Source organism: Nematolebias whitei, chromosome 13 (assembly GCF_014905685.2).
Source record: "Nematolebias whitei isolate Nwh7 chromosome 13, NemWhi1, whole genome shotgun sequence".
Classification (NCBI taxonomy): Eukaryota; Metazoa; Chordata; class Actinopteri; order Cyprinodontiformes; family Rivulidae; genus Nematolebias; species Nematolebias whitei.
In genome coordinates, this window is record NC_056510.1 from 8,186,034 (window position 1) to 8,199,315 (window position 13,282).

Sequence of the window (13,282 nt, forward strand, 5' to 3'; positions counted from 1 at the left end):
AATTAGTGTAACTGATGCTCAACTTGTGCATAGCATGTTGAAGTTGTGATGATAAATGTGACATCAGATGTAAAACAGCAGCTCTCTGCACCCCAGTCAGTAATTTTGCATTGATTAACATGCCCCAGAAGAAATCAAACAAATCTGTGACTGAGGAAGCTGCCGCAGGATCCTCCATCTTTGTGGGGATAGTTGTGGACCTTGTGGATCCAGTAGGAGAGATGACTTGCTCATCATATGGACCTTGTATTAGCTGAATCCCAAAACACTGGCAATAACGCCAGTCATAAGTTACAAACACGTCAGCTATTTATTGAATGTATCACTACAAACTACAAGCAGTACGTACGAGTTACAAACAATACAATACACACAACTACTGTGTTGTACTGTTTGTGACTTTTTCTTTTACTTGCACGTTTTTGCAATCTGCTCAAGATTTGCATTTTTGCACCTTACTCAGTTTGTATCTCTGCTGCTATAAAATAGAAAAACTTTATGCTGCTAACCACATATCAAACCATGTTTCTACCTCATGTACCATTTGCACATGCACTAATCAACACATGTCTCTAGTCCATCAATCCATCCATTATCTTTACCCGCTTATTCCATTTTGGGTCACGGCGGTCGTCGGTGCCCATGTCCAGCAATCACTGTGCGAGGGGCGGGGTACACCCTGGACAGGTTGCCAGTCCATCACAGGGCCACATAGAGACAAACGAGACAAACAACTGTTCACTCTCTCACTCACACCTAGGGCCAATTTAGAGTTACCAATCAGCCTAACATGCATGTTTTTGGTCTGTGGGAGGAAACCAGAGTACCTGGAGAAAACCCACGCATGCACGGAGAGAACATGCACACTCCACCCAGAAAGGACCCTGGACCGGGGTTTGAACCAAGGACCTGCTCGCTGAGAGGCAGCAGCTCTACCAGTTGCGCCACCGTGCGGCTGTGTCTCTAGTCTTGTCTCTTAATTAATTGTTTAGATTGAAATGTTTAGATTAGGTTAGATGTCTTTTTGCATTTATTACAGGTCTGTTAGTATTTATTGTACTGTTGTGTATCTGCACTGTGTGTTGTTTTGTTTTGCACTTTATGTTCTGTGTTTTGCAGTGATCCTGGAGGAACACTGTTTCGTGAAATATGTACTTGTACATAGCTGAAATGACAATAAAAACCTCTCTGACTCTGACTGAATATAATGTAATGCCCCTCGGCATGCAAAGCCAGTGAGCCAAAGCCAACATAGAAGTTAGTATCAGCATACAACAATTTATACCATCGTATATCAGCGTGCTGGTAATTTATTCTAAACTTACACCTAACTTATATGACATATAGATGTGTGCTTTTTATATTTACATGTACATATGCATATGTATATGTATGCTTAGATGTATACCGTACAAATACATAGATTAATCATGAATGTAGTACTCCCTACCATCTTGTGCAAGTGCATATTGTCTTTTTCCAAATTTTTGTATTCTGCATCTTTTTTGATTATTCATTATATACTAGATGCCTCAAATGTTCCCCTGGGATTAATAAAGCATCTATCTGTTAGCATAACCTGATGCTATCTGCCACTGGGTGACAGCTTATTTAGGAAAACAGGCATTTTACAAGAGATACGCTTCCAAACTGAGTTCTTGTGGTTCCGTAAATCCTAGAACAACTCGTCTATTTGATGTTCTACTTTTTTTTTTTTTTTTTTTTTTTTTGGAGACAGCAAGAGGAAGTTTTAATAAAAGGTCCAGGTCAGTGACCCTTAGTGATGCCTCGGCCACTGATCACAGAAAACAGAGAAAGGAAAGTGCTTGTCTGAAGGAGGAAAGCACAACACAGAAGGTATGTTGTGCTTGAGTGCCATGCCACTGGAACAGAGGAGTTTGGTTCTAAAAATACCTGCCTCCCACTGCACCGCACGCGAGAGCCATTGAACTGGACGACCCAACGGCTACAGGGCAATTACTGCAGAGTCGCTCTTATTTTCTCCAAGTTTTCATAATTTCCAGTCAACTTGTAATTAATCAGAGCATGTGCATTGTATCAAAGAAGCCAGCGGAGGAAATCGGTAATGCCCGGCAGCTATTTAAGACGTGAACCGTTCCAGGTAAGCCCAGAAACTTCTCTTTTTCAACCGGGCCAAACATTTACCAAAAGTCTCAGCCTGACACCTCGTCATGCAGGAGCAATTAGAGGAAATCAAACACAGACCATGTTTCATGTGCAAGTAGGGCCACCCAGACTCATCAGTTTTACAGTAAAAAAAAAAAAGGTTTAAAAACAATGATTGAAATTCACTCAGCATGAATGCTGCTCTTTGAATTCTAGTGAACATGTCATCCAACAGACCTTTATTATGAAACGCCACCTTGTTTTACTGGCAGTGACTGATGGTGCAGCAGTCTGATCCCAACCAGCTGGTATTTGGAGGAGAATCTATTTATAGGCCCGTTAAATACGAGCCAGGCGCTGTCAGGAAGCCCAGACTGAGCTGGTGTTCAGACATGCAACCTGGGAACAACATGAATACGGCGTTCAAAACCCCATTCAGAACCGCGGTCAAAGTCTAAGCTGCCTCTGAACATTCAAATGAACATATATGGCTAAAAGAACATGAGACAATGGACTGTATGTGCAAGGATTCAGAAAGATTAATTGTGAAAACATGTTAAGGCAACACAAGTTAAACACTCCAAAATTATTGAAACAGTGTGGCCATTTTTTTCATGTCCCTGTAAACTCCAAAAGCATTTGGGTTTGACATCAAGAGGTAAATTTACAATGAGGTGGGTAAGATTTTGGTAGAAGTGGACACGTGTTCAACCTAGAATGTAATCGTGCAAGCTGTGCACAGGAAAATAGGCCATGATTAAAAAAAATGTGGCCACACAGCTCGCTGGTCACTTGATGGCAAACACAGAATTCAATGAGACTGCTGCTCAACATTCAACTATATTCTTGCAACTTTTCTATAAATTGCCAACTGAGTTGCCAACTAGTTTCCATCGATTATCCAATGGCTGTAGCTCAGCGAGGCAGCGGAGAATGAGGAAATGAGGTTCAAGTTTCAAGGTTCTTTATTGTCATTCGCATCACATGTGGTACATGAGATGGAACGAAATTGTGTACTCAAGGTCCCAGTTATACTCAATAATAGAAAAAATATAAAATTAAAAAAGAAACAGTATATAAGGATCTAAGATATACACTAAGATGTACGCTAATCAAACGCTAAACGATGCACTAAAAGATCTAAGATATATGCTAAACACAAAGAATGCAAAATAGAATTCTAGAATTATGTTCTAATGGCACAATTCTAGAGCCTAGAATTGAGCTGCTTGGGGTGGCTGCATGTTGCAGAAGCTCTGTTACTGTACTTTTTTTCTTATATTGCTTTTGGAAACTTTAATTCCTCTTTTTCTGGAAGTAAATCACATGTTTTGGATGATTGTTTCCTCAGGTATCAGATACTGTGCAGCTGGAAGGATTTTTACTGAAACATTTTTTTCATTTTGGACATTTGTTCTGATGCGTAACCATGAGAACAAGGTGGATTGTACAACTGGGAGCAGTTGATTAACACCTCAAAAGCTAAAGTAATATCTCAACTAAATAAATGTGACTTGACTAAAGCCCCAAATGTCAAATGAGTTGAAAAGAAGGTGCCGTAGATGCATTCCCGTCTGCCTGTCAGCTGTGTTTGTGTGCTTGACCACTGAGGTCCTGGAAATGGCAGGAAATGCGGCTTGTGACAGTAGAAGGACCAGGATCAACCCCCGCCACCTGCAGCTGGCTGTCCGCTGCAACAAGGAGCTCGGCAGGCTGATAGGAGGAGTGGCCATCGCTCTGGGAGGAGTTCAGCCTAGCATTCGGGCAATCCTGCAGCCCAGGGTAACCGAGAGGCCAGCCGAGTCTAGGTGGATGGATCAGACGGCATCTGCGACCAGTTTCTTCAGATCTGCTATGGGAGGGACTATTACAAGAGATCCTTCCTGCCTACAGCCATCAATATCTATAACATCTCTCATGAAACAAGGATAACAAGTTACAACATTTAATTTCCCTTTGGGATTAATAAAGTATTTTTGAATTGAATTGAATTGAACAATATGGTATATAAAATAGCAGCCTGAACATGAGTCTGTAGTTAGCAGATGGTAAATGGACTGTACTTATATAGCGCCTTTCTATCTTATTTCAAGATACTCAAAGTGCTTTACACTACAATCTGTGTCCTCATTTACCCATTCATACAGCACTCTACTAGATCTCTACAAAGCTAATTGAACAAATCATTCTAATGAGAATAATCAGTGCTTTAGGTCACATTCATACACTGATGGGACACACATCGGAGGCTATGAGGGGTTCAGTGTCTTGCCCAGGGACACTTCAGCACGTGACTGCTCGTAGATTCGAACCCCCAACTCTCGCATTGGAGGACGACGCTCTAACCACTCAGCCACAGCCGCCCCTACCCAGATGGGTATGAATACAGCAGCATGAAGGCAAGAGATCAGCAGCAATGGATGCGTACAAATGCGCATGGCTGGGAAGAAGTTGTAAATTGCAGTACAATATTCAAAGAGACTGCCTGACACTGCTTTTTTTGTCCAAGGTCATCTTTGGTCATAAGTATTAAATCAGCCGTTGGTGAGCCTCAAACAGAAAATGACCAGACCACTGGTCAAAGCTCACAAACAAAGATTTACATGCAATTCACCTCAGAAGATGGCTATTGAAAACAAAGCCAAAAAGCCCAATCAGGACAGGAGATTATGTTCCACCATTAAAAAAACCCTTATCCTTTGTAAACACGAACCCTTTCCCACCAAACTCCCCATTTTATTTAGGGCCCATATTTGAAAATAAAACATTTCCAACACAAATTAACTTTCCCACATGTGCTTAAAACCTACAGCAACTGATATCAGTGATTTAAAGCAAAGGTAAGACCAGAAAAGTGAAATTTTGACTCTGTAGTTTCTTACAAACTGTACCAAACTCAAAAGATTTATTATAGATGAAGAATGATCAAATTGTTTTCCCACAGCGTGCGACTGTGCACTAAAACCTGGACCTTCACAGTGTTTATATACTGGTCTGCCATGTGAAGTTTAATTTGCTGCTGAAAGTTGAATTATTGTGTCTTTTAACACATACATTCATCAGCTCTGTTAAAACATTTGAGGCTGCCCTGCCCAACAGACAAGGAAATGGTAAAATTTCTGTTCAGCTGCATTTTTCACCTCAAACTTTTCATCTGTCACTGCCTCCGTCAGCTCAGACCTTCTTGGTTTTGCTGGCTCGGATGTATTTAAGGCGTGCTGGGCTTGTGTCTGTGGCATCTGGTGAGGAATGTGACGAATGCTGTCTGGACCTTTCTGACAACACTATACATGCACGACTTAAACGATCTACTCCACCCTAAAACTTGGCATTAGCGACTATGTTTAAAGGAATGGAAAAACCCACAAAGGTCACCCAAGTAACTTGAAATGGACAAATGCAAAATAAAGAAAGAAATAATTTAATTTTGGTTCAACAGAATAATGATTACACAAAACAACTAATAAAACTGTCTTTGACAAAAAGATTGGTAACCGTAGAAAAAGAATGTCCACAGGGACATGTTAAACTAAGGTGTGTCCAGTAATCAACATGTCAGATGTCTTCAGTCTGTCTATTTAAAGGGTGACATGTAGTCACAGGGCTGCTTGGTATCATGATGTGTAACACATTGAACATGGACCACAGGAAGCTGAGGACACAGAGTCTCAGGTGATTAGAAAGACAATGAGTGACGTCATGTTAAAGGTAACCGATTATTTCCAAAGCAGCGTGATGTTCCTCTGACTTCAGCTGCACAGATTATTCAGGAGTTTAAGGTCCACAGGACTGGAGATAAATTGAGGAGATGAATAACACGAATGGTAACTAAAGAGTCCAGAACAACTTCCACAGAGATTAGAGGTGAACTCCAAGGTCAAGGGTCATCAGTGTCAGATCACACCATTGAGACAAAGTAGATTTGATGGAATATAACTGAGGAGGACACCAAATCATCAGGGAGAATGTCCTTTAGACAGGTGAGACAAAATTTGAGCTTTTGTGTCAACAAGTCCAGTCAGCTCTGTGCTCATAGACCCCAAACTGAAACAGAGCATGGCACCTAGAGTGAAACATGGAGGAGGCTCGGTTCTGTTCTGGGCCCACATGTGCCCCATTTCCATTAGTACCTTTAGTACCGGTACAGCACGGTCCTACTCGGCTTGATACGGTATACGTTGTGTTTCCATTATGCTTTCAGTACTGGTTCCAGTGGGCGGGGTTCAAATTGATGTCACCCGTCTCACCAGCTGGTCTCAGTGAGACGCTGAAACAGGTTTCAGTACAGGATGAGAATTTATTTTGAAGTTTCTGGTAAATTAAAAAGAATACAGATTACTAAAATTATCAAATTAAACATATATATACAGTATATATAAAAATAATGCTAATTAACTTTTAATGAACTTTAGTTCACCATTAAATCTCTGATGAAGCAGATTCTACATAAACGTCTTTATTTAAAATGGTTATAGGCTTTCTTCTTCATTTGATGTATTTGCTCTCATTGCCTACTTTTATTGTTCAATTTAGATATGTGGTTTTGTTTATTGCTTACAGATCTTTTTTTTTTTTTTTAGCTTTGCTTTAAAGTTTACTTCTTGTTTTATGATTTGTACATCTGTGGGTTAGAATAAAGTTGAACTAAAAGCCGTAGCTCTTCAATAAACATATTTGAGGGAAATATTCCTGAGAGCTCCAATAATTTTGTGTCTTTTTATGATTTTTCATCTTAACAAGATTTCATGACCAGGCACCATTTATTTATTTTTTAATCTTCACTGATAAAAAAAATACTATACATAAAAGGTTTTTTTAAATCATTTCCACCCTCCGTTCGCCAAACCCGTCTGCCAGGATCAGGGTTCGGCCTTCATGAGCACGCAAGGCCAGGGTCCAGGCAACGGCCTTCTGCGTGTCAGCAGCTCGTATGATCCTCCGCGGTGACCAGTGGAGCTCGGAGCCCACAGAGCACGCAGGACCGGGATCCTGAGCCCCGAGTTGGCATTAGACCACGGTGTTGTCAGAATTGTTTTTAAAATATTTAAAATAGGTCCAGCTGCTGCTCCGAGTTCTGAGAAATTGCAAATGGCAGATCGGTGTCTTGAAAAGTCTCTGAAAGATCCAGTGACTCCGCCCCAACCAATCAGTGACCGACAGTGTTCTGACATCATGTTTTGGTACCTGCTCGACCTGGTTGGAACCACAGAGCCAAGGGCTCTGAAAAAAAGGGACCAGTTCTATGTACCGTTACTAATTGGAACCGGGCTGAGTTGAGTCGAGTCGTTCTGTACTGTTTGTGTCTCGAATCTGTGCAGGTACAATGAAATCTCAAGACTATCACGGCATTTTGAAGTTAAATGTGCTGTCCAGTGTCACAAAGCTTGGTCTCCATCGAAGTTCATGGGTCCACCAATAGAATACGGACCTAAAACCCACAGCTATAAACAACCAGGAATGCCTCAGAACCAAACACTGGACTTTTCTGAGGTGGTCTTCTGATCACTGACCTTAATCCTGTTGAACATATGTGGAAGGGCCTGAAACATCTGGAGAAGAGCCCTGTAAACTTGAGACATCTGGAGTTAGTTTGATCATGACGACTGGGCTGTGGACAGGTGGACCAGAACACCTGAGGACAGGTGCAGAGGTCACAGAGAGAGAGAGTTGCAGCAATCACTAGATATCCTCAAATGTTGGGCAACTAAATATTAAGTTAAGGTACCATCTAACAAAGTTAAGTTATTATTATTATTATTATTAATAATCCATCCAGAGGACCTGACTTCACTTTGTTAGATTTTTCTACCTGGATTATTAAGCATAAGGTACCATCATTTTTGTCAAAGCTACTTTCTACAGTGTCGACTGCAGGGAATGTTCTGAGAACTCATTTTCCACAAAATCACTTAAAAAAAAAAAAAATCCAAACGATTCCTTTTCAGGTAAGAACTTTAAAGTCTTTATAAGAGATTTTTGTTGTATGTAAAAGGGCAGCAGAAATTTTGTCAAACAGGTGAAAAATGAAAACTTGGGGAAATTCCTAATTTATCTAATCCAGTCTCTGCATGCTCAAGCTGCTCCTGAGTGGGTAGCTCAGGATCCCACTCAAACCAAAAGCTTTCTGACATTGAGTGATGCAACCTCCGCAGAATCAACAAGTGCAAAGCAAGCAAATAATTACTTTCAACCTGTGGGCTGTTTTCACAGGGATAATCATAAGCTAACAGGGCGAGGAGATAAACACACAGAAACAAACTGACACACACAAGGACAACATGACTCACGCTGCTTTAAGACGAAAACTGTCTCCCGTTCCGTCGTGTAGGCGAGCAGCTTCTGTCAGCGCAGGAAAAGTTTCCACCGGGGTTTGTTTTGGAGATAAATGTGTTACTTCTTTCTTTTCAAAACTGCAAATCTGTTCACGCTGTGGCAGAATACTTTACATTAGGTAGGTTTTCGCAAAAGCCAACATGGGTGTCTAAAGGACTGCATTTCAGATTAGTCTTATGACCTGTTGTGTTTGTCTGTTAGCAAAATATCTCATGTTTAACCACTGGACAGATTTTAACAGAACTCTCAGGTAGTTATCATTTGAGTAGTCCCTCGATACTACGCGGTTCGTTTTTCGTGGACTTGCTCTATAACGGTTTTTCAAAATAAAATTGGACGTGACACACAATTGACAGAAGGATGGATGAGCCGCACGATCAGCATGGAGTTTTTATTTTAAATAAATTATTTAAAATTATTTAGTACCTGCTGACCACAGCTGAAGAAAAAGCTTCATCCTGCACCCCTGTGTAGCCCACACTGCAGGATAAGTTTCCTGCTGCAGCTGATCAGCTGTTCTTCGTGCAGAGCAGAGAAGTGGGTGTGGCCAAGAACATCTCTGTGGACCTCGAGCTCCTCTGTGCCTCATTAGCTGCCTCCACTCCTTCCTACCACTCGCCTGAACACCTGCACCTCCCTCACCTTGAATCACTTGGGTCAACCCTCCCCACGTCTGACCCCAACCTCCATTTATTTAAAGCTGATGATTCCACAGTTCCTCCCTTCCCTACAGCAAAGAGTCTGGGCATTATCCTCGATAGCACTTTATCTTTTGAATCTCATGTCAATAACATTACTCGGTCAACATAATTTAATCTTTGAAACATCAACCGTCTCTGTTCATTTCTTACCTCCACCAGCACAGCCATCCTTATCAATGCTCTAATCACCTCTCGATTAGATTACTGTAACTCCCTCCTCTCAGATCTTCCTCTTAAAATCCTCCATAAACTTCAGCTTGTCCAAAATACAGATGCTAAGATCATCACCAGAACTACTTCGAAGGAACATATCACCCCCATCCTTAAACTGGTTACCCATAAAATATCGCATCGACTTCAAGATTCTCCTCCTCACTTTCAAAGCTCTCCATAACTTGGCACTTCTGTACCTCACTGTTCTTCTTTGTTATTACACTCCTGCCCAAAGGCTTCACTTCTCCTTATCCATCTCTCTTGTTATACTTCCTGCCCACATGACAACCATGGGATCCAGAGCCTTCTCCTGCAAAGCCCCTCGTCTCTGGAACTCTTCCACGCACATCTGTAATTCTGATTCTCTGCCCTCATTTAAATCAAACGTTAAAACTCACTTTTTCAAACTTGCTTATTCTGTTTATTGTCATTACGTATTCTACCATTAACTTTGATTTTATTGATGTCTGCCTTTTATTGTTTTTTATCTTTGTATTTCTTGTTCGGTGACCTTGAGTGATTTGAAAGGCGCCTTCAAATAAAATGTATTATTCTAAAATGTCTGGCCCTCTGGACCGCTGACTGAAGAAGTCTCTCGGATGAAAGACGAAACATTTCTACTTTTTTTTGTTTGTTTGTTTTGTTTTTTGAATGTCCAGAGGACCAGACTTAACTTTTTTAGACTTTTCGACCTGGATTATTGAACATGCATCTGGATAGAAAATCTATTATTATTATTATTGTAAGCAGAATCTGCAATAACATTATTACCCTTGACTACAAGAATTCTAACCACTGCTTTGCTCCTCAGGGTTTCAATCCCATCCCTGACTTATTGCATTATTTCTCACTTTGCAAACAAACACTGTAAACTTATTCTGAGTCTTGGTCTCTGTTCTCACTGGTCCTTACCTACATGTATATCTGGGTGTAACCACAATCGTCACAGGTAAGAACAACTAAATTGTTTATTGTGTTTTTTCTATGAGCAACATCCTGCTGTCCTTAGAGGAACAACTTTCTTACTGACTGTTTAGTTGATCTTTCTGTGTGGACCCAACATGTTCTCTTGGGTACTCTGATACCTTACCAAACAAGTATGTTTATGCTGCCTTCAGACCTCTTTTAGAGATCTGTGAGCTCAGCAGGATTTGCTTGGTTAAATACAGGTTAAATAATAAATAAAAAAGATGAGTGCCACAGATAATCAACTTTGGCCAATACAAAAATGGCTTTATTTCAGACAATTTAACAGATACTGAGCTAAAGTTCAGCAATGTATCCAAATGTTGTCAGCTGGGAACCAGATGACTGTTTTCAATTGGATTAGAATCTGGATCTGCTTTGGGCTGAATTAGCTTCTAGATTTATACTTTCTTCTTTCGTATAGTACACAGAGGTGACTTTTGATACAAATTGGCACTAAATAAACAAATATAAAGGAGCTTAATTGAACTGAATCCTCCATGTTCAACGATACATTGTTTTATAGGTATAGAAGTGCTTTTGTCTTCAAGGATAAAACTTGTTCTAAAGAAGAGGAATCTTGGTTTTAATAAAAGTCAAGTTACTTTTTTAATTCCAGAATATAACTTTTTTTTAAAAATATTTTGACAAGATTCTTTAGTTCTTTAATGTGGAAATAATAAACTCGTTCAAGTTCTTATTTAAATCAATAATTTTAAAGAAAAGTAAAATTTCTCTTAGACACCATGACAAATTAATGATGTGCTTGCAGTTATTTTCAGTTCATTTGGCAATGTTGGGGATTTTCCCCCCCCCTACTTGGACAAGTCAAGTAAATACGTTGGCACGAGTAACTTATAGAACTGCTCCGTCTGGTTTTTCACTCAGTTCTGGTTGGCATCTCCTACAGACGGCTTGGCCAGAGGCTGGAGAAGCAGGTCCAAATGGACCCGGCCATGTTTACCATAGCATCGGCACGGAACAACATGGGTGGCCCTGGCTAACACAGTCGATCCGAATCTCAGAGAAAACGTGGGAAGAGGAAGAAATGCCACAGACATTTAGCTCAGGTTTTACCCGGCACATTACAAGTTGATTTAAATAACCCACTTATTTTCAATCAGATGACTACTTTTGTGCCTTCACAAATTCAATAATTTTCTGCAAATGATCAAAGTATCCATCAATATCAGCAACCAGCTTTTAAGAAAAATGTGTTAAATATGTTAATATAATTTCTGCGTTCAGGAAGGGGCGGTACAGTGGCACAGCTGGTAGAGCTGCCACCTCTCAGCGAGAAGGTCGCCAGACTGAATCCAGGCCTTTTTAGATGGAGTTTGCATGTTCTCTCCGTGCATGCGTGGGTTTTCTCCAGACACTCCGATTTCCTCCCACAGACCAAAAACATGCATATTAGGCTGATTGGTAATTCTAAATTGTCCTTAGGTGTGAGTGAGAGAGTGAATGATTGTTTGTATCATTTGTCTTTATGTGGCCCTGCGATGGACTGGAGACCTGTCCAGGGTTTCCACGGTCTATCACACAGTGATGGCTAGATATGGGCACCAGTGACCTCCATGACCCAAAAAGGAAGAAGCGCATAAAGATTATGGATGGATGGATGCATTTAGGAATCCCTAAAAGATCATAGCAGTCATTCGCTACTCAGTAGATTCAGTCCAATCATGCAAAACTAAAACGCTAAAAGTTTAATTGAGATTGTAGGTAAGGAGGGTACAACTTTTAACTTTATTCTTTTAGGTTGAGAAAGTTGGTACATCTAGAACAGGGGTCTGCAACCTATGGCTCTGGAGCCACATGCGGCTCTTTGGTCTCTGTGCAGCGGCTCTTTCAAGCTTTCACATAAATAAGCTTTGACATACTGAATTTACTGGTTGTACAAACAACAAAAAAGGATTAGTTCAGTCTTCCTGTCATTTCTTTGGCAAATATGTGAAAAGTAGAGCGAGTTAAAGAAGTAAAACATACTTTAACTTGATGCTTTATTTCTTTATATGAAGAACTGTCTGCATGATTTTTTTTTATTGAAAAAATGGTACAAACTGACCCCCCCCCCCCCCCACACACACACACACACAATCTTTACAACTAGTTTTTTACTTTGATAAATGTTAACAAAAAAAAAATCATTAAATATATTTTTGCTTGGGCAGAACGGTGGCGCAACTGGTAGAGCTGCTGCTTCTCAGCGAGCAGGTCCTTGGTTCAAACCCCGGTCCAGGACTTTTCTGGGTGGAGTTTGCATGTTCTGTCCGTGTATGCATGGGTTTTCTCCAGGTGCTCTGGTTTCCTCCCACAGACCAAAAACATGCATGTTAGGCTGATTGGTAACTCTAAATTGTCCCTAGGTGTGAATGAGAGAGTGAATGGTTGTTTGTCTCATTTGTTTCTATGTGGCCCTGTGATGGACTTGCGACCTGTCCAGGGTGTACCCCGCCCCTCACACAGTGATTGCTGGACATGGGCACCAGCGACCCCCGTGACCCAAAATGGAATAAGCGGGTAAAGATAATGTATGGATGGATATTTTTGCTCATAAAGTCACCCCTACTGGCCACAACAGCCCCCTCCAGCAAACCTAAAACAGCTCACAGGCCACCAGATGATAATCAAAGTTGTTGCGGCTCCGGGTACGTTTAATGTGGTGAACGAAGGCATAAAAAATGGCTCCTTTGATCATAAAGGTTGCAGACCCCTTATCTAGAAGGAAACACAAATTTGAATATTATAGACAATTAAACTGATTAAAATTTTACATTTATTTAGCACTAAAATTAATAGGAACAAGATAAAGTAACATTTCTGGACCAAGCATGGATCCTTGGGGAACTTCACAACAGAGAAGCTATTGATTATTAACAATTTTGAGATAGGATCCATCCATCCATCCATCCATCCATCCATCCATCCATCCATCCATC